The sequence below is a fragment of the Hemiscyllium ocellatum genome, unplaced genomic scaffold (assembly GCF_020745735.1).
Source record: "Hemiscyllium ocellatum isolate sHemOce1 unplaced genomic scaffold, sHemOce1.pat.X.cur. scaffold_152_pat_ctg1, whole genome shotgun sequence".
NCBI lineage: Eukaryota > Metazoa > Chordata > Chondrichthyes > Orectolobiformes > Hemiscylliidae > Hemiscyllium > Hemiscyllium ocellatum.
In genome coordinates, this window is record NW_026867800.1 from 316,636 (window position 1) to 337,122 (window position 20,487).

The 20,487-nt window shown below is 46.1% G+C and overlaps 1 long non-coding RNA gene across 2 annotated transcripts in view; it reads left to right on the plus strand.

Moving 5' to 3' along the window:
• The window catches only part of LOC132810132 (uncharacterized), a 32,789-nt gene that overhangs the window by 10,150 nt on the left and 2,152 nt on the right, over positions 1-20,487 (plus strand). Inside the window, exon 5 of one of the 2 annotated variants that reach the window (XR_009642737.1) lies at positions 10,258-10,361. This is a non-coding gene — a long non-coding RNA (uncharacterized LOC132810132). Of the gene's footprint in view, positions 1-837; positions 879-10,257; positions 10,362-20,487 lie in introns of those variants that run through there. The other variant, XR_009642738.1, reaches the window with a different exon arrangement.

Here is a 20,487-nt window from a genome sequence, read left to right on the forward strand (position 1 = left end):
TGTTGAAGCTCATCCCAGGGCAGAGAGAGGCAGGAGCCAACCACTCACTTCACAATGGGCCCCGGATAATTGATGTCAGCGCAGGCCAATAGGGGGCAGAGGGCAGTACTGGAGGACCAGGTCGTACCAGTTTGTCCTCCAACCAATCGGAGTGAATGAGGGCATCCTCAAGGCTGGGACTAAAGAAAGGCACATATCACAGAGATTTGAGAAACTGGAGGACATGAGATACGGAGTGTTCTGTGGCTAGAGAGGTATTATATAAATAAAGAAGAGTTTTAAAGCTGGATGAGGTGACAGTGATCGGGAGAGTTGAGGATGGAGGAATTTAGAGTTAGTGAGAATTAGAGTCATAATGTTATACAGCAAGGAAACAGGCCCTGTGGGCCAACCAGTCCATGCCGACCATAATTCCAAACTGAACTAATTGTACCTGCCTCTGCTTGGTCCACATCCATCCAGATATTTCCTATTTATGTACTTCTCTGAATGTCTTTTAAATATTGTAATTGTATTTACAGCTACCACTTCCTCTGGAAGTTCATTCCACCTGTGTAATTTTAAAAAAAATCGTTAATGTATTTTCTCAAACCTTTCTCATCACTTCCCAAAATGAATGCACACGAGTTTTGAATCCCCCCTCTCCACCGTCCATCCACACTATCTAAACTCTTTGTGATTTTATAAACCTTTCATAACCTCAACCTCCTGCACTCCAGTGAAAAAATTCCCAGCCTATCCAGCCTCTCCTTATAATTCAATCCCTCCATTCATGGCAACATGCTGGTAAATCTCTTCTGAACCCGCGCCGATTTAATAATATCTGTCCTATAACAGCACAACCAGAACTGGGCACAGTATTCCAGAAGAGAATTCCCCAACATCCTGTACAACCTCAACATAATGTCCCAATTCCTATTGTCAAAGGTCTGAGCAACGAAGGTACGTGCTGACCACCTTCATAACCACCCTGTCTACATGTAACACAAACCTCAATGACGGGAAGCCCTCAGACTCTTTGTTCCATATCACTACTTGAGGCCCGAATTTTAATGAGTGTAAGTCCTGCCCTCGTTTGTTTTATCAAGATGTAATATTTTGCATTTATTCCAATCCAAAATATCCTTTGGAGTACAAAGGCAGTAGGAGTATAATTAAGAGGGAAATTAGGAGGCAAAAAGGGGATGTGAGATAGATTTGGAAAATAGGGTGAAGGATAAAAATCCAAAGGGCTTTTATAAATATATTAAGAACAAAAGGCTAACTAGGGAGAAAACAGAGACCCTCAAAGATCAACAAGGCAGCCATTGTGTGGAGCTTCAGGCGATGGGCGGGATAGGGAAACAAATATTTTGCATCAGTGTTTACTATGAATAAGTACATGAGGTATATAGAATGTGGGTAAATAAATGGTGACACCTTGATCATTGTCCATATTACAGAGGAGGAGGTGCTGGATGAATGGCTAAGGAGCTGAAGCAGGGGAAAAGGATTCACATTTTTGGATCATCTCCTCTTGAGTAGAGTTCACCTGCATAAGGATGGATTGTACCTGATTTGGACGGTGTCTAATATCCAGGCACGGAGATTTGTTAGTGCTACTCAGGAGGCATTAAACCAATGAGGGAGTGGGTGTGATCCCAAACAGATCGTGAGAAAAGAGGTATGTCTGAGGCTGGTACAGTTCAGAGGTCAAATAGTCAAGGCAGGCAAGGGCAAGGCACAGAACGAGGTGGGACTGAACACTTACACTACATTCATTTCAATGCAAGAGGCCTGACAGGGAAGGCAGATGAGCTGAGGGTATGGTTTTGAACATGGGATTGGGATATCATGGGTATTACAGAAAGGTGGCTCTGGGATGGGTAGGACTGGCAGCTTAATGTTCTGAGGTATAGATGCTATAGCAAGGATAGAAAGGGGGAACAAGAGAGGAGGAGTGGAGTTTTTGATTAGGAGTAGCATTATGGTTGTGCTTAGGGAGGATATTCCTGGGCGTACGTCCAGTGAAGTTATTTGGGTGGAACTGGGAAATAAGAAAAGGATGATCCACCTTATTGGGGTTAACTGCGTGGGTTTCGTCCAGGTGCTCTGGTTTCCTCCCATTGTCCAAAGATGTGCAGGGTAGGTTGGATTATCCAGGCTGAATTACCCACAGTGTTCAGGGATGTGCAGGTTGCGTGGATTATCTAGGCTGAATTGCCCACAGTGTTTAGGGATGTGCAGGTTGGATGGTTCGGGGACATGCAACGTTACAGGTGAAGGTTAGGTGGTTCTGAGGGTCAGTATCAATGTGATGGGCAGAATGGTCTCATTCCACACTGTCGGGATTCTCTGATAATTCTACTCGTTTTAAAATAGTTACAGAAAATAATAGACCAGGTCTAATGGTTAAGTTTCTAAATTGGACAAAGGCCAATTTTGATGGCACAAGGCAAGAACTTTCAAAATTTGTTTTTGGGATGTTATTCCCAGGGAAAGGGATGGCTGGAAAGTGGCAACATAAGAACATAAGGAAGAGAAGCAAGAGTAGGCCACCTGGCCCCTCTAGCCTGCTCTGCCATTCAATAAGATCAGGGCTGATCTTTTCATGGCCTCAGCTCCACTTTCCTGCTCTCCCACCATAACCCTGAATTCCTCTCATTTTCCCAAATCTACCTTTTGCCTTAAAGGCATTCAAGAAGATCACGTCAAATGCTGCACTCGGCAGGGAATTCCACAGATTCACAACCCTTTAGCTGAAGAAGCTCCTCCTGAACTCAGTCCTAAATCTGCTCCCCCTTATTTTGAGGTTATGCTCTGTAGTTTGACCTGCCCCCAGTGAAGAATAGCCTCCCTGCTTCTATCTTATCTACTCCCCTCATTCGTATCCAACCTCCCATTCTTCTAAATTACAATGAGTATAGAACCATTTTTCTCAATCTCTCCACATACACCAACCCTCACAACTCCCAACTCAAACTAGTGACCCTCCTCTGTTCTCCCTCCAGTGCCAGTACATCCTTGCTAATGTACAGAGTACTCCAGGTGTGGCCTCCCCAGCACCCTGTACAGCTGCAGCATAACCATCCCTCTGGCAATGAAGGACAATATTCCCTTCACTGCCTTAATTACCTGCTGTACCTGCAAACCAACTTCCTGTGATTCATGCACAAGGACACCCAGCTCCCTCTGCACAGCAGTAGGGGCAGTAGGAGTATACTCGAGGGAAACCAGGAGGCATGAAATAGTTTTAGGAAATAGGTTTAAGGAGAATCCAAAGCGATTCTACAAATACACTAAGGACAAACAAGTAACCAGGCAGAGAATAGGTACCCACAAAAATCATCAAGGTTGTCTGTGGAACCGCAGGAGATGGGAGAGATTCTTTTACTAAAAGAGGATGTGGCAGTGAGAGTGTTTGGAGAAATAAATAGTGATAACGTGACAAGTGTCCATATTACAGAGGAGGTGGTACTGGATATCTTAAACGGTAGCAAGGTGGATAAATCCCTGGGACCTGCTCAGGTGTAACCCAGAACTTTGTGGGAAGCTAGGGAAGCGTTTGCTGGACCCCTCGCTGAGATATTTGTGTCATTGATAGTCACAGGGGGGTGCTGGAAGATGGGCGCCATAATTTGAGAAAGGTGTGAAGGAAAGGCCAGGGAACAATAGACCGGTGAGCCTGAAGTCAGTGGCAGAGAAGTTGTTGGAAGGGATTCTCAGGGACATGATTTACCTGTAATTGGAAAGGCAAGAAATGATTAGGGAGAGGTAGCAAGGCTTTGTACATGGAAGTCACTAACTTGGACTTCAGGAAGACACAAGGTTCTACATAACAGACTGGTTAGCAAGTTAGACACTGTAGACTACAGGGAGAACTTGCTATTTGGATACAGAATTGTCTAGAATGTCATAGAATCATAGAGATGTATAACATGGAAACAGACCCTTCAGCCCATACCGTCCATGCCAACCACTTACCCTAACCCATCTAGTCCAACCTGCTAGCACCCAGCCCATATCCTTCCAAACCTTCCTAATCATATAGCCATCTAGATGGATTATCATTGTTACAATTGTACCAGCCTTCACCACATCTTCTGGCAGCTGATTCCATGCACACAGCACCCTCTACATGAAAACGTTGCCTCTCTGGTCTCTTTCATATCTTTCCCCTCTCACCCTAAACCTATGCCCTCTCGTTCTGGAATTCCCCCACCCAAGGGAAAGGACTTTATCTATTTGTCCTATCCACACCCCTCATGATTTTATATACGTCTATAAGGGCACCCTTCAGCCCCCAACGCTTCAGGGAAAACAGCCGCAGCCTGGTCAACCTCTCCCTATAGGTCAAATCCTCCAACTCTGGCAACATCCTTGTAAATCTTTTCTGAACCCTTTCAATTTCACAACATTTTTCCGATAGGAATGAGACCAGATTTGCACGCAATATTCCAAAAGTGGCTTTTTGGAATGTCCAATGTTCTGTCCAGTCGCAACATAACCTCCCAACTCTGTACTCATTACTCTGACCAATAAAGGAAAGCATACCAAACACCTCCTTCATTATCCTCTCTACCTACGACTTCACTTTCAAGGAGCCATGACCCTGCACTCCAAAGTCTCTTTGTGCAGCAACACTCCTCAGGACCTTACCATTAAGTGTATCAGTCCTGCTAAGATTTGCTTTCCCAAAATGCAGCACCTCACAATTACCTAAATTAAACTTCATCTGCCACTTGTCAGCCCATTGGCCCAACTGATCAAGATCCTGTCGTATTCGGAGGTAACCTTCTTTGTTGTCCACTACACTTTCAATTTTTGTGTCATCTGCAAACTTGCTGACTATACCTTCCATCTTATCCAAATCATTTATGTCAATGACAAAAGAAGTGGACCCAGCACTGATCCTTGTAGTATTCCACTGGTCACCAGGCTTCCAGTCTGTAAAACAACTCTCCACCGCCACCCTCTGTCTTCTGCCTTTCTGCCAGTTCTGTATCCAAATGACTAGTTCTCCCTGTATTCCATGAGCTCTAACCTTGCTAAGCAGCCAGGGTAGTAGTGAATGGAACAGCAGTTGGAAAAATGTTGTATATCGTGCAAATACCTGTAATCAGTTTTGACAAAGGGTCAGTTAGACTCGAAACGTCAGCTCTTTTCTCCCCTTACAGATGCTGCCAGACCTGCTGAGATTTTCCAGCATTTTCTCTTTTGGTTTCAGATTCCAGCATGCGCAGTAATTTCCTTTTATCCAGTGTTTAACCCACTGCCACCTCTCTTCCAGGAATGCCTACCCTGAAAAAGTATTGCTGTGTTCTCCGACAGGATTTTCATTTGTCTCTCTCCCCCCTGTCCACCTCCACTGCTTTTCTTTTCTCTCAGTGTTGGACATGTTATTTATAAGACTCGCTTCCACAGCCATATTTCCTTCCTCAGTGACTGTCTTCTCCTCTGACTTAGTCCACGTGGATTTCAGTTCAGATTCCATCCTGCATGCAGCCTCCAGGATTATAGATACTTGCACGATGTACAACATTTTTCCAACTGTTGTTCTCGCAGCACCCTAAAAGCCACACTCAGGGCCATGCACCGCTCAGCTTTGACAAAGGGTCAGCTAGACTCAATGTCAGCTCTTTTCTCTCCTTACAGGTCCTGCTGGACCTGCTGAGATTTTCCAGCATTTTCTCTTTTGGTAGTAGTAGAGGGTTGCTTTTCGGACTGGAGGCCTGTGTGAGAAACATGCTGTCAGGATGGGTGCTGGGTCCACTGCTTATTGTCAATTATATCAGTGATTTCTATGTGAATATATGAGGTATGGTTAGTAAGTTTACAGTAGACACCAAAATTGGAGGTGTAATGGACAGTGAAGAAGGTTACCTCAGTACAATGGGACTTCAATCAAATGGGCTAAGGAGTGGCAGATGGGTTTAATGTAGATAAATATGATATTCTGCATTTTGGAAAAGCAAACCAGGGCAGGACTTGTTCACTTAATTGGGAGGTCCTGGGGAGTGTTGCTGAACAAAGAGACCTTGGAGTGAAGGTTCACAGTTGCTTGAAAGTGGAATCTTGGGCAGGGTAGTGAAGAAGGTGTTTGGAGCACCTGCCTTTATTGGTCAGTGCATTGAGTATAGGAGTTGCGACATTTTTTTGTGGCTGTACAGGGCATTGATTCTGCTACTTCTCGAATTCTGCTTTCAGTTCTGGTTTCCTCACGATAGGGATGATGTTGTGAAACTTGAAAGGCTTCAGGAAAAGCGCACAGCGATGTTGCCATGGTTGAGAGTTTGAGATATAGGGAGAGGCTGAATTGGAAGGGGCTGTTTCCCCTGGAGCATCGGATGCTGAAAGGTGACCTCCGTGATTGATACACTCGTGAGGGACATGGTAAGGGTGAACAGCCAGGATCTTTTCCCCACGTTAGGTGGGTCCAAAACCAGAGAGCACAGGCTTTTAAGGTGTGAGGGAATGGATTTAAAAGGGATGTAAGGGGCATTATTTTCAGGCTGAACGTGGTATGTGTATGGAATGAGCTGCCAGAGAAAGTGTGGAGGCTGGTACAATGCAACATTTAAAAGGCATCTGATTGGATATGTGATTAGGCAAGGTTGAGAAGGATATGGCCCCTGTGCTCAGTGATACTACCCCGTTCACTGAATGATGAAGCTCATCACAGGGCAAAGCCGTAGAGATGTACAGCATGAAAACAAACCTTTTGGTTAAACGGGTCTATGCCTACCAGATATCCCAAACTAAACTAGTCCCATTTGCCAACACTTGGCACATATCCGTCTACACCCTTCCTAGTCATATACCCATCCAGAGGCCAAATGGTATAATTGTACCAACCTCCTCCACTTCCCAACAGAAGATTCCATCCAGCCACCAACCTCAGTGTGAAAGAAATTGTCTCTCGGATCCCTTTTAAATCCTTCCCCTCTCATCTTAAACCTATACCCTCTTGTTCTGGACTCCCCCACCCCAGGGAAAAGACCTTGTCTATTTATCCCATCAATGCCCCCCATGATTTTATAAATGTCTATTTGGTCACCCCTCAGCCTCCGATGCACCTGGGAGGATCCCAACACTCATGTCACAATGGGGCCTGGCTGATTGACACAGCTTCAGACCAATTGGAGAGTTGGTGTGATCCTCCAGCCAATGGGAGTGAGTGAGGGGTGGGTCTAGTGGACCAACACATGACCATGAGCTTTGCAGGCGCAGTGTCACTGTATTGGGGGGACTCAGTGAGTGTGAAGGGACTGGGAGAGAGATGCAGTTAGTATGGACTGGGAAGATTGATAAACATTGTTTCAGTCTGCTAGACCTGAAATAGATACTCCGGGTAAATTAGAGCCAAAAGAATTGCGGATGCTGTAAATCACACACAACAACCAGAAGGTACTGGAAAAGCTCAGCAGATCTGGCAGCATCTGTGAAGAGAAATCAGTTCGCATTTTGGATCTGGTGACCCTCCCTCAGGTACTGATGTTACTGCGAAAGCGATGTCGGTTTATATGCAGAAGGTAGGGGTTAGGGTGTAAATGATAGGAGGGGATAGAGTCCAAAGAGAGAGATTGGAACAGTTGGACAAAGGAGTCGATAACAAGCTAGCTGGGGGAGGGTTAAAAGCTGTTTATGAGGACTTTTAGTGGCTAAACCATAGGTCGTGTGTAATGGCAGGCTATGAAATAACAAGGCCTGGTATGTCGGATAGGGGGCAAATAAACTAAGTCGTGGGAGAGTTCAGGACCTAAAATTATTGAATTCGATGTTGAAGCCAGAGGATTTCACGGTTCCCAAGTGGGAGATGAGGTGTTGTTTTTCCAGCTTGCGTTCAACTGTGGTGCTGGAAAAGCACAGCAGGTCAGGAGAACAGGAGAATCAACATATTGGGCATATAAGCACTTGATCAGAAATGTAGGTGGTGGGGGAAGAGGGCTGAGAGATAAGTAGGGAGGGGTGTTGGGGTTGGGGGAAGGGAGCTAGGGAGGCAATAGGTGGTTGCAGATGGTGGGGTAATGGTGAAAGGGTGAAATGGATAATTGGAAAGGATGATGGACAGGTGGGACAGTTCAAAAGGGTGGTGCCGAGTTGGAGGGTTAAATCTGTAGTAAGGTGGTGGAGGGGAGATGAGGAAACGTTGATGCTTGTGTGGTTGAAAGGTCCCAAGATGGAAGATGAGGTGTTCTTCCTCTAGGCGTCGGGTGGCTCGGATTTGGGGGTGGAGGACACCCAGGACTTGTATGCCCTTGATAGCGTGGCGGCGGAGGGAGTGTTGCTGAAGTAGTCAGCCTCAGGGTGATGGGATTGGTTGGTGCATGTGTCCCAGAAATGTCCCCTGAAGTATTCCACAAGTTGGCGTCCTGACTTGTGTAGAGGAGACCACATCGAGAGCAACGGACACAATAGGTGAGGTGTTTGGGTGGGCAGGGAAATCTCTGCCGAATGTGGGAGGATCCTGTGGTCCCTTGGACAGAGGTGAGGGGAAGGTGTGGGCACAGGTTTTACACCTCTTGCAGTGGAAAGTGAAGGTGCTGGGAGGTGGAAGATGGGTTGGTGGGGAACATTGATCTAATGAGGAAGTCACAGAGGGAATGGTCTCTATGGAAGCTGAAAGGGATTCGGAGGGAAAATATATCTCTGGTGGTGGAGTCTGATTGCAGGTGCTGGAGATGGGAAAGGATGATGCATTGTATCTGGGTGGAAAGTGAGGACTATGGCAATTCCATCCTTGTTGTAGTTGGAGGCATGGAATTCAAATGAATTGGTGTGGGAGGTGGAGGAGATACACTGGAGAGTATTATTGACCACATGGGAGGGGAAATTGCAGTACTTGAAATCGGAAGCCATTTGATATGTTCTGGAGTGTTCTGCCAGCTTGCATCAAGCTTCACTGGAACACTGCAATAAGCATGAGACAGAGATGTTGGCCAGGGAACAGACTCGTGTGTTAAAGTAACAGGCAACTGGAAGCTCAGGGTCTGTTTTGCAGCAGAATGTAGATCATCAGCCGCCATTTCCACCCCCTCCACTGAGATGCTACCAGGTTCCAGTCTCCTCCATTAACAGTTTTCCACCCTCCCATCCGGATCGTTATGCACTCCTTTGTCTTTCCAAATGTTCCTGTCTCTCTTTGGTCCCTGTCCCCACCTCTTATTTACTCTTTAACCCCTATCTCATGTAGTCCAAAGATGTGCAGGTTGGGTGAATTGATCTAGCTACATTTCCCGTAGTGTTCAGGGATGTGCATTAGTCCGGGAAAATGGAGAGTAACAGAGAAGGGAAATGGGTCTGGTGGGATAAAATTCGGAGGGTGGGTGTGGAATTGTTGGGCCGAAGGGCCTGTTTCCACGCTGTAGGGATTCTAATGTTCCCAGTTACCGTCGGTTCTGAGGAAGGGTCATGGGACCCGGAATGGCCCTTGGTGTTTGTTGTGGTTCTGTTCGCCGAGCTGGAAGTTTTTGCTGCAAACGTTTCGTTCCCTGGCTAGGGAACATCATCAGTGCTATTGGAGCCTCCTGTGAAGCGCTGCTTTGATGTTTCTTCCGGTATTTTTAGTGGTTTGTTCTTGCCGCGTCCGGGTGTCAGTTTCAGCTGTAGTATTTTGAATGTGGGGTCCAGGTCGATGTGTCTGTTGATGGACATCAACAGACACATCGACCTGGACCCCACATACAAACTACTACAGCTGAAACTGACACCCGGAAGCGGCAAGAACAAACCACTATAAATACCGGAAGAAACATCAAAGCAGCGCTTCGCAGGAGGCTCCAATAGCACTGATGATGTTCCCTAGCCAGGGAACGAAACGTTTGCAGCAAAAACGTCCAGCTCGGCGAATAGAACCACAACAACGGACACCCGAGCTACAAATCTTCAACCAGGCTTTAAACCCTTGATGTTTGCAGAGGGAGGAAACGGGAAAGGGGAGGGCGGCAGCAGAAACCGGATGAAATGTTTCAGTGTAGACTGGGAGGGTCTACTTACACTCTGTGCAGGTCGTTAGTCTGAATTAGAAACTCTTGGTCCCACATTTGCAGCAAAAGGGAAGATGGCTTGGGCCTCGGGCAGTGAGAGGTCCTGGGTTTTGGCCACCATCTTTATTTGGTGCTAAGGTACAGCGAGGCGCTCGGACATGTCCTCTTCCTGGGTGGGGGAGGGGTGATTTGAAGAGGAGCATTTACACATCAAACATACCAAGAGAAGTGTGTGCCTTTACTATTTATCTTGCACTGACTGCGATCTTTGTTTTGTGAATTCTTTTTATAGGATATTGAGAATAATTGAGACTGGAATCTCAAAAACCATTTTCTACAGTCAGCTGAGTCATCAGGATCTGAATACCATTGGCATTTAACTGTGGAAGGAGAAAGGTTTGTCTGTTCGGTCTGTGGGAAAATATCTCCAATATTTTTGTCAAGCAAATAGCAGGAAGATCTTCAAGTTCATGGTTGGATCACCCTTGGGGTTTGTGTTCAATTCTTGGCCCTGCAGCTGTGGAAGGAGATATTGTCTTAAGAGAGAGCACAGATTTATCCAAATTACACCTCGTCTCTTTGCAGGAACTGTCAGATTTAGTCCCAATCATCCACTCCATGATGTTAACCTGTATACTCTCTACTTCCAATTCCCTGCAAACTTCCCATTAAAATTCCTTATGGACTCAAATTCCAACAACATTTCAGATTGAACGTTCCAGATTCTGACAACTATCTGTTCATTCAGAAACTGCTGAAGTCCTTGTTGACTCGGGTTACAATGGGCTGAACTGAAAGATTAGATGCTGTTCCTGAGCTCCCATTGAGACGCATTGGAACAGGACAAGAGGTTGAGGGCAGTGTAGGTGTGAGCAGACAATGAAAATAACAGGGCTGCACTGTGAGGGCTGCTTGGCCCAATGAATGTGTTTTGGAGTTAGATGAAAATAGAGTGAAGTGAGACAAGGAGAAGGTGAAACTAAAACTCAGTTTTAGTTCTGGCCGTTCAGAAACTCACCTGGTCCCAATGGGAACAGCCAGTTTGTAAGTGACACCTGCGGAGTATTTAAGTTTTTAAAGTATGATATATCAGCTTAAGTAAAGGTGTACTTTTAATTATAATGGACATGTTTGAAGTGAAATGTTCACTCATTTAAATTCTCTCAATGGGAGTAATGAGATGAATCTAGAGCGATGTTGTGACAGGAGCCCTCAGACCCGTGGTGTGCTCCTCTTGTACAATGTGGGAAATAACGGACGCTTTCAGTGTCCCTGACGGCTGTGTGTGCAGGAAGGGTTCCCATCTGCAGCTACTGGGAAACTGCTTTTCAGACCTGGAGCTGTGAGTGGACTCACTGTGGAGCATCTGTAATACTGAGCATGTTATTGACAGCACGTTTAGTGAGTTAGTCACACTGCAGGTGAGGGTTACACAGGCAGAAAGGGAATGGGTGAGCATCAGATCAAGTAAAAGGCTCAGGAAGGGAGTGCAGGAGTCCTCAGTGGTTATTCCCTTTGTCAAACAGATGCTGTATAGCACTTCGGATTCTGTTTGGGGGGACCAGGTGGGGTGGTCTCTCAGGAGAAATCAGCAACAGCTAGGTTCATGACACCACAGATAGCTATGCTGCACAGTATGGGAGGAAAGAGAGGAAACACGGCTATAGTGACTGGGGATTCAATGGTCAGGGTTAGGGTGGGCACTTCTGTGGCCAAAGACATGAATCCAGGATGGTGTGTGCAGGGTAAAGCTAGTGGTTGTAGAACACACAGATACCAACGACATCGCTAAACAAGGGATCCGAGCCTGAAAGATGGATACAGAGAGATCAGGGATACAGTAAAATGTAGTTCCTGAAATGTAATAATGCGAGACTTGCTCCCAGTACCATGTGCTAGTGAGAGAGGGAAAAAGAGGGCAGATCAGCTGGATGTGTGGCTGGGGAAATGGTGTAGCAGAGAAGGGTTTAGATTGTTCAGGGACTGGGACTGTTTCGGGTTAGGTGGGACTTATACCACCCTGACAGGTTACCCCTGGGTAGGGTTGAGACAATTCTGGTGGGGGCTTTTGCATTTCCCTTGGTGAGGTTGTAACTAGTCTGGCAGGGCAATGGGAACTAAAGTGTAGGCTTAGATGGGTCAGATTCGGGTCAGGGAACAGGAGGTAGAATATTAGTGATGTAGTCAGCAGCTCAGAAAGCCAAAGGAAAGGAGGATTAAATGAGGATTGAGTCCCTCTTCATCCATCAGTCCTGTCATCCCAGGAATCAGAGTCAATAAAATCTGTCTCCAAGTGCTTCAGCAAAATGGTGGAAATCTACAATAAAAACAAAACCTGCTGGATATCCTCAGCAGGTCTGGCATAATCTGAAATGGTGACAGAAGCAGGAAACATTGCAGCCTTGAAGAAGTGTTGAGATGATCACACAGAACACTACAATATCGGTTACACGCTGAGTGCCAGAACGTGGGGCTAGAATAAATAGGTGCTTGATGACCAGCATGAATACGATGGGGCTGGAAAGTTTATGTTTCGGGTCAGGACTATTCATCAGGACTGACAAAGGGTCCCGACACACAACATCAATCTTCCTGCTCCTCTGATACTGCCTGACCTGCTGCACTTCCCCAGGCCCACATCGTATAGACTCTGACTTCCAGCATCTGCAGCCCTTAACTATCTCCACATCCCAGGGCTCAGTCTGGTGACCCTCCTTTACTGTCTCTCAATGACCGGGAGAGCCTTCCTTGGGAAAGGGGAACCAAGGTGTATACAGTACTCCAGGTGTGGTCTCACCAGGGCCCTTCCAGAAAGGGATCCCTGCTCCTGTACTCGAATCCTCTCACTAGGAAGGTCACACATCATTTACATCCTCTACTGCTTCCCATCCTGCCTGCTTCCGAAAAGAGGGAGTCACAGAGAAATACAGAATAAAATGGGGTCAGAGTCTCTGGTACAAAACTGTTGAACACAATGCCCCCATCTTATCCATACCAGTCATCAAGCACACATGCCTGTTGTGGTCATCTAAAAGCTTCTGCAGTGTTTCCTACATCTGTCATCAATTCAAATGCTGCCTGACCTTCTGAGGATCTCCAGTACTTTTTGTTTTTATGGAAGATTTCCACCATTTTGCTGAGGCACTTAGGGTCATAGAGTTTTACAGCAAGGAAACAGACCCTTCAGTCTAACTCATCCATATCAATCAGATATTCTACACTGATCCAGTCCCATTTGGGAGAGTTGGCCTATATCACTCTGAACACTTTCTATTCATGTGCCCCTCCAGATGCCTTTTAAATGTTGTAACCCTCCATGCATTCATTACTCCTGTGGCAGCTCATTCCAGACACACAGCAACCTCCGAGTGAAATGTTTGCCCTTCAGATCCCTTTTCACTCTTTCCCCTCTCACCTTAAACCTAATGTTCTCTAGTTTTGAACTCCCTGACACTGGATGGAAACAAAGATCTTGACTGTTCATCCTGTCTGTGCTCCTTCATAAGGTAATCCCTCAGTCTCTGATGCTCCAGGGAAAAAGTCTCAGCCTATTCTGGTATGTGTATGGAATGAGCTGCCAGAGGAAGTGGTGGAGGCTGGTACAATTGCAATATTTAAGAGGCATTTGGATGGGTATATGAATAGGAAGGGTTTGGAGGGATATGGGCCGGGTGCTGGTAAGTGGGACTAGATAGGGTTTGGATATCTGGTCGGCATGGACGGGTTGGACCAAAAGGTCTGTTTCCATGCTGGACATCTCTATACTCTGACTATTCAGCCTCTCCCTTTAACTCCACAATCCGAACAATAACCTTGGAGATATTTTCTGAAACCCTTCACGTTTCGCAAAACAGAGTCATAGAGGTGTCTGGAATGGAAACAGACACAGAATGGAAGCCCACACAAATATACAGAGGGAGAATGTGCAAACACCACACAGAGTGGAATCGAACCCGGTTCCTTTTGTTGATCACTGCACTTACCAATACAGGTCAGTGTCGCAAACGCAACCTTCAGCACCTGATCTCCGTGAAACTTTACTTCCGTGGAACTATGCAATTGTTCTGAGCCCTTCAGAGGGATTAAAGGGGATGGGGAGAAAGCAGGAATGTGGTTGAGATGTAGATCTATAAAATAACTGTGTCTCCCTCCCCCCTCTGTTTTTTCTCCCCCCTACTCATCACCCCCTCCCACAACATTGAGGGGAGAAGACCTTGTCTATTTACCTTATCCCTGCCCCTCCTGATTTTATAAACCTCTTATAAGGTCACCCCTCAGCCTTTGACGCTCCAGGAAAAGCAGCCTATTCAACCTTTCCGTGTATCTCAAATCCTCCAATCCTTTTCTGACGTCTTTCAAGTTTCACAATATTGTTTTGATAGGAAGAAGACCGGAATTGCACGGAATATTACAAAAGTGGCCTAACTAATGTCCTTTTCAGACTCAGTATGATCTCCCAACTCCTATCCTCAATGCTCTGACTATTAAAGGAAAGCATACTAAAAGCCTTCTTCACTATCTTCACCTGTGACTCCACTTTCAAGGAGCTCTGAACCTGCACTCCAAGGTCTCTTTGTTCCGCAATGCTCAGAGGACCTTACCATTAAGTGTATAAGACCTGCTAAGATTTGCGTTTCCAAAATGCAGCACCTCACATTTTTCTAAATTAAACTTCATCTGCCACTCCTCAGCCCATTTGCCCATCAGATTAAGGTCCTGGAGTACTCTGAGGTCACCTTTTTCACTCTCCAATACACCTCCAATTTTGGTGTCATGTGCAAAATTACCAATACCTCCTATGTTCACATCCCAATCGTTTATATAAATGATGAAAAGGAGTGGACCCAGCACCGATCCTTGTGACACTCCACTGGTCAGTCTGAAAGCAACCCTCCACCACCACACTCTGCCTTCTACCTTTGAGTCAGTTCTGTCTCCAAATGGCTAGTTCTCCCTGTATTCCATGAGATCTAACCTTGCTAACTAGTCTACCATGGGGAACCTTGCCGAATGTGTTCTTAAAGTCCATGTAGATCATGTCCACCACTCTGCCCTCATCAATTTTTTTTTTCTAAAAAATATTCTAGTCCCATAAAACAGAATAGTACAGCACCCGAATACTTGGCCCACTATGTCTGTGTGGATCACGATGCTATTCCAAACTAATTCCACCTGCTTGTACATGGTCCATATCCCTGCCAACCCTAGCCTGCTTATGTGTCTGCCCAAATGCCTCTTGAACGTTGTGATTGTTTCTGCTTTTACCATCTGCCAGGAGAGTATGTTGAAGTCACCTACCACCACCTTCACAAGAAACCAGCCTGACACAACTCCCTTTAAACTTTCACACATGTTGGAAATGCTCAGCAGGTCATGCAGCATCCGTCAAGAAAAATCAGCTAAAGTTTCGGGTCTGGTCACCTTTTCGCAAAAACGTTAACTCGAATTTCTCTTCACAGATGCTACAGGTCTGTTAAGTTTTTCCAGAAACCTTTTCTGTCTTTATGGTTTACAGCATCTGCAGTTGCTTCGGTTTTGGTATGTTTTCCTTTATTGGTCAGAGCACTGTGTATAGGGGTCGGGAGGTCATATTGCGGCTGCACAGGACATTGGTTAGGCAACTTTTGGAATATTCCAAGCAACTCTGTTCTCCTTCCTATCAAAACGATATTCTCCAAACGGAAAGGGGTCAGAAAAGAACTGCAAGGAAGTTACCAGGGTTGGAGGATTTGAGCTACAGGAAGAGGCTGAATAGACTTTTTCCCTGGAGCGTCAGAGGCTGATGGGTGACCTTATAGAGATTTATAAAATCAGGAGGGGCATGGGTAGGGTAAATAGACAAGGTCTTTTCCTGTGGTGTGGAGTCCAGAACTAGGGGACAAGGAGGGTGGGGAACATCCGGGGGGAGGTGGGGGGGTAGGGGGAGACAGGGGAGTACGGTTCGGGAGGTGGACAAAGGGAGGCAGTTGGTCTGAGGAGGCGGACACGGTGGGGGTGGTCAGACAGGGGGCAACAGAGCGGAAGAGGCGGGATGGAGCGTTATTCCATAGATCTGTAGATCAACCCTGTTCCTGTTTTCTCCCCGTCCCCTGCAATCTCTCTGAAGGGCTCAGAACAACTGCATAGTTTCTGCAAAGTAGAGTTTCAGGGAGATCAGGTGTTGAACGTGGTATTTGGCACGCTGACCTTTCTTGGTTAGGGCATTGATTAGTAAAGGGACTCTGGTTCGATTCCACTTTCTGTGTGGTGTTTGCACATTCTCCCTCTGTGTGTCTGCGTGGGCATCCTCTAGGTGCTCTGGTTTCCTCCCACAATCCAAAGATGTGGAATAGCTGTGGGAAATCCTCGGAAACATGGAAACTGTTTGATGGTTGGTTAGGTCTCATGGGCCGAATGGCCTCTTTCAACACTGTAGGGATTCTGTTACTGAGTATAGGAGTTAGGAGGTCATGTTGTAGCTGTATAGGGCATCGGTGAGGTCAACTTTAGAATACTGCATTCAGTTGTATTCTTCCTGATTTCAGAAAGACGTTACCAGGATAGAACTCAACCTCATAATGGCAAGTTCCTGGGAAATGTTGACAAACGAGTAGAACTTAGAGTGTGGATTGATAGTTCCTTGAAAGTGGGGTTAAAGGTAGCCAGGTCAGTGAAGGTAGGGTTTGGTATGCCACCTGTTATTGAGCAGTGCACTGAGTATAGCAATTGGGAGATCATGTTTCTGTTGTCTCAGCCAATTTTGGAATGCCATCAAATAAAGGAAAGCAGACTAACTGCCTTCTTCTCTAACCTATCTACCTGCGATTCTACTTTCAAGGAACTATTAACCAGCACTCCAAAGTCTCTTTGTTTAGCAACGTTCCCCAGGACCTTACCATTAAGTGTATCAGACCTGCTAAAATGTGTTTTTCCAAAATGCAGCACCACATAATTATGTAAATGAAATTCAATCTGCCACTCCTCAGCCCATCCGCCCATCTGATCAAGATCCCATTGTACTCTGAGGTAATCTTTTTCACTGTCCACTGCACCTCCAGTTTTGGTGTCATGTGGAAAGCTACAAATCTTATGTTCACATCCAAATCATTGATATAAATGACGAAAAGGAATGGATCCAGCACCAATCCTTGTGGCGCTGCACTGGTCACAGGCCTCCAATCTGAAAAGCAACAATCTGCTACCGCCCTCTGTCTTCTAACTTTGAGCCAATTCTGTGTTCAAATGGCTAGTTGTCCTGTATTCTGAGATCTAACCTTGCTGACCAGTCTCCCATGAGGAACCTTGTCGCCCGCCTTACTGAAGTCCATGTAGATCATGTCCACCGCTCTGCCCTCATCTTTCCTCTCTGTTACTTCTTCAGAAAACTGAGTCTTCCACGCACAAAGCTGTTATTAATATCCAGGACTTAACTCTACATTGGGGTCAGCGTCGCCCACCTATAGGTGTTAATATTCTGGATAAAGTTCCCATACACCAGCTTTGTGTTGGTGACTGTGTATCGAGGCTTGTTAATATCACCAACACCGGTAAGTTCCATTAGAAAGGCAGTCCCTATATCCCTGCCCCTTCCCATCTGCTCTGTCTCCTCCATCCCCACCGTAGACAGTAAGTGGGAGGAGCTCATAGAGTTTCCATGTGAGTGAGATTGAGAACATCTTCCCTTCTTTCCACTAGCCCACCAGGAAATGGTGGTAGTGTCCTTGCCTCTGGACCAGGAGGATTGGGGTCAGAGTTGAGTAACAGCATCTTTGAAAAGGCTGATTAGTAAACCTGCCCAAGCCACCAGGCCATACTGTCTCCCAGCTGTCCCTGCCTGAGCCTCCAAACAGAACCTTCCTGTAGTTTCTCTCCTGTCAGCCTCTCCCATTGCACAGTTTGTACAGGATCCCCTCCTGCTGCTGCACTGCTCCTGTCCCTCACTGACCTGTCCATCCCCCAGTGTCCTCCACATTCATTCATTGTTTACAATCCCATTGTCCCAGTCCTGCAGCCCCGCCCCTTCACCCTATTGGGCAGCAGCTGCTGTCAATCACCCAGGCTCCTGTGTGATCTGGAGCGTGTGCTGTAAGAGGGGAGACCAGTGCACAGGCGCGGTGCTGGCTAATTGTTGGCATATGTGCAGTATGGGTCAGTGCCAGGGAGGCTGTGGGTGTGTGGGGTTAATTTGTCATTGCCAACTTCCTCCCTCTGAAAACAGGACCCAGGGGAATGGCCCCTCCCCTGGTATCCTGACGAGTGGTCAAAGTATCAATGGGAAAGCATTTTGCAGAAAGTTATCAGAACTCTTGTGGATGAAGATTCAGGAATGTTATGGAAAGGGACAAGGGTAGGCCTGTAAATAGAGTTCTAATCTGTTTCATTTTAGTTCAACCAGATATGATTTGGCCAGTGTGTGCAGGATGGTTCTCATTAGAGGTCGGAGTGGGGGAAATAATTAAGCGGTTCCAGACTGGGGGGAAAACATCAATGTGGGTCTGACCAGGAAGGAAACCCTGGGAGGTAGGGGGAGGATTCATCAACACCCGGGAGGCTCTGAGTCAGACTCATTGATTTGATTAGATTTCCTACAGTGTGGAAAAAGGCCCTTCGGCCCAACCAGTCCACACCGACCCCCCGAAGAGCAACCAAACAGACTCATTTCCCTCTGACTAAAGCACCTAACACCATGGCTAATTCACCTGACCTGCACTGTCAGTCTTCGGATTGTGGGAGGAAACCGGAGCACCCAGAGGAAACCCACGCAGACACAGAGAGAATGAGCCCGAGGCTGGAATGGAACCTGGGACCCTAGTGCTGTGGGACAGCAGTGCCATCGTGCTGCCCCTTTTTTTGGTTCTTCCTCTGCAGGCAGGAGCTAGGAAGCTGAATTCAAAGAGAGGAGAGAGTGTGAGAACTGGGTGTAGAGGAAAGGAGTGAGGAGATTGGTTTGGATTTCAGTTCACAGAAGAGAGAAATTGTGAGACAGATTCAAAGCTTTGGGGGAAACAAAGAAACTAAAATTTAATACTATAATTGTCTTATGAATTTCCATCCTGTGTTAACGGTGGTGACTTGTTTTCTTTGTTGTAGGGTACTGTAAGGGTGGATTTGTGGATGAGAAATTCAAATTGAACTTCATGTTCAGATCTGATAGTTACTTGATGCGTGCTGGTCTGAATATTCATTGGCCTTTTCATGTGGAAGGAAAAGTGTGTATTCTGTCCGTGGGCGAATATTTCAAATCTCAGTGTGACTGGAAAAAATACTGAGCCAAGTCCATGTTAGCGTGGTGACTGTGGAGAGAGATTTCATTTGTTTTTAAAAGTCTGAAACAACATGGCACATTTCCCAGGAACAATTAAGCTACAGATTTGTTTTGTATGAGGACAAGTTTTTAATTGACCATGCAACCAGAAAGACACAAGGATACCTGCACCATGGAAAATGCTATGAAAACGGGATTGTTATTAAGGAGTTAATTATCGATCATGGCTTGTAATCCATTGGCGTTGTCACGTCGGTTCCAGTGCTGTGGGGAAACACTGGCAATGTGATGGATGCAGTGTAGGTTTCAGTTATTAAACTGTAAAAAGTGCAGAAGAAATTTACAAGCATTTTTGCCAGAGCTCAGGGGTCTGAGTTATAGGGAGACGTTGGACAAGCGAGGATTTTTTTTTTGTTTAGCGCAGAGGAAACAGAGGGGGGATCTTTTCTGGAAGTGTATAAGACCATGAGAGGCTTGGGTAAGGTGAATGCACTCAGTCTCTTTCCCAGGGAATGAAGGAGTGGAGGGCATCAGTTTAAGGTTAGAGGAGAAATTATGAAAGGGAACCTGAGAGGCACTTGTTTCACCAGAGGGTGGTATGTATATGGACTGAGCTGCCAGTGGAAGTGGTTGAGGTGGGTACATTGACAACATATAAAAGACATTTGGATAAATACATGGATAGCAAAGGGTCAGAAGCAGGTGGGCCAAGTGCAGGGAAATGGGGTTAGTGTGGATGGACATTCTGGTCAGTTTGGGCCAAAGGGCCTGTCTCTGCTGTAGGGCTCTGACTCCAAGTCTATTTACTATTTCTCCCACTATCTCTGGTAGCAAACTGGGATGTATTCCATCAGGGCAAAGAGACTTGTCTACCTTTAGCTCCATTAGCTTGCCCAGCTCCAACTCTCTCGTGATAATAGTTGTTTCATTGTCCTCACCTTCCTCAGTTTCCTTATCAATAACAGGCATGTTCTTCGTATTCTCCGTTGTGAAGACTGACTGCGGTGTACTCATATTCCTGAACCCTGCTGGATAGCAATAACTACATTAGCAGAACTCTGAGAGGTCTTCTTTGAGTCTTTATTGATGAGACATGGCAGTTACCTGGATAGTGTACATGCAAAACACCTCTAGGCAGCATCAGGTAACTCCCCGCCTGTCCGATGTATGGCTCCCATTCTTATACCTTTGTATTAGATAGAGAGGAAGCATGTGGGAGAAAATGATTTTGCAGTTTTAAACTGAGGTGTGTTAAAAATCACACAACACCAGGTTATA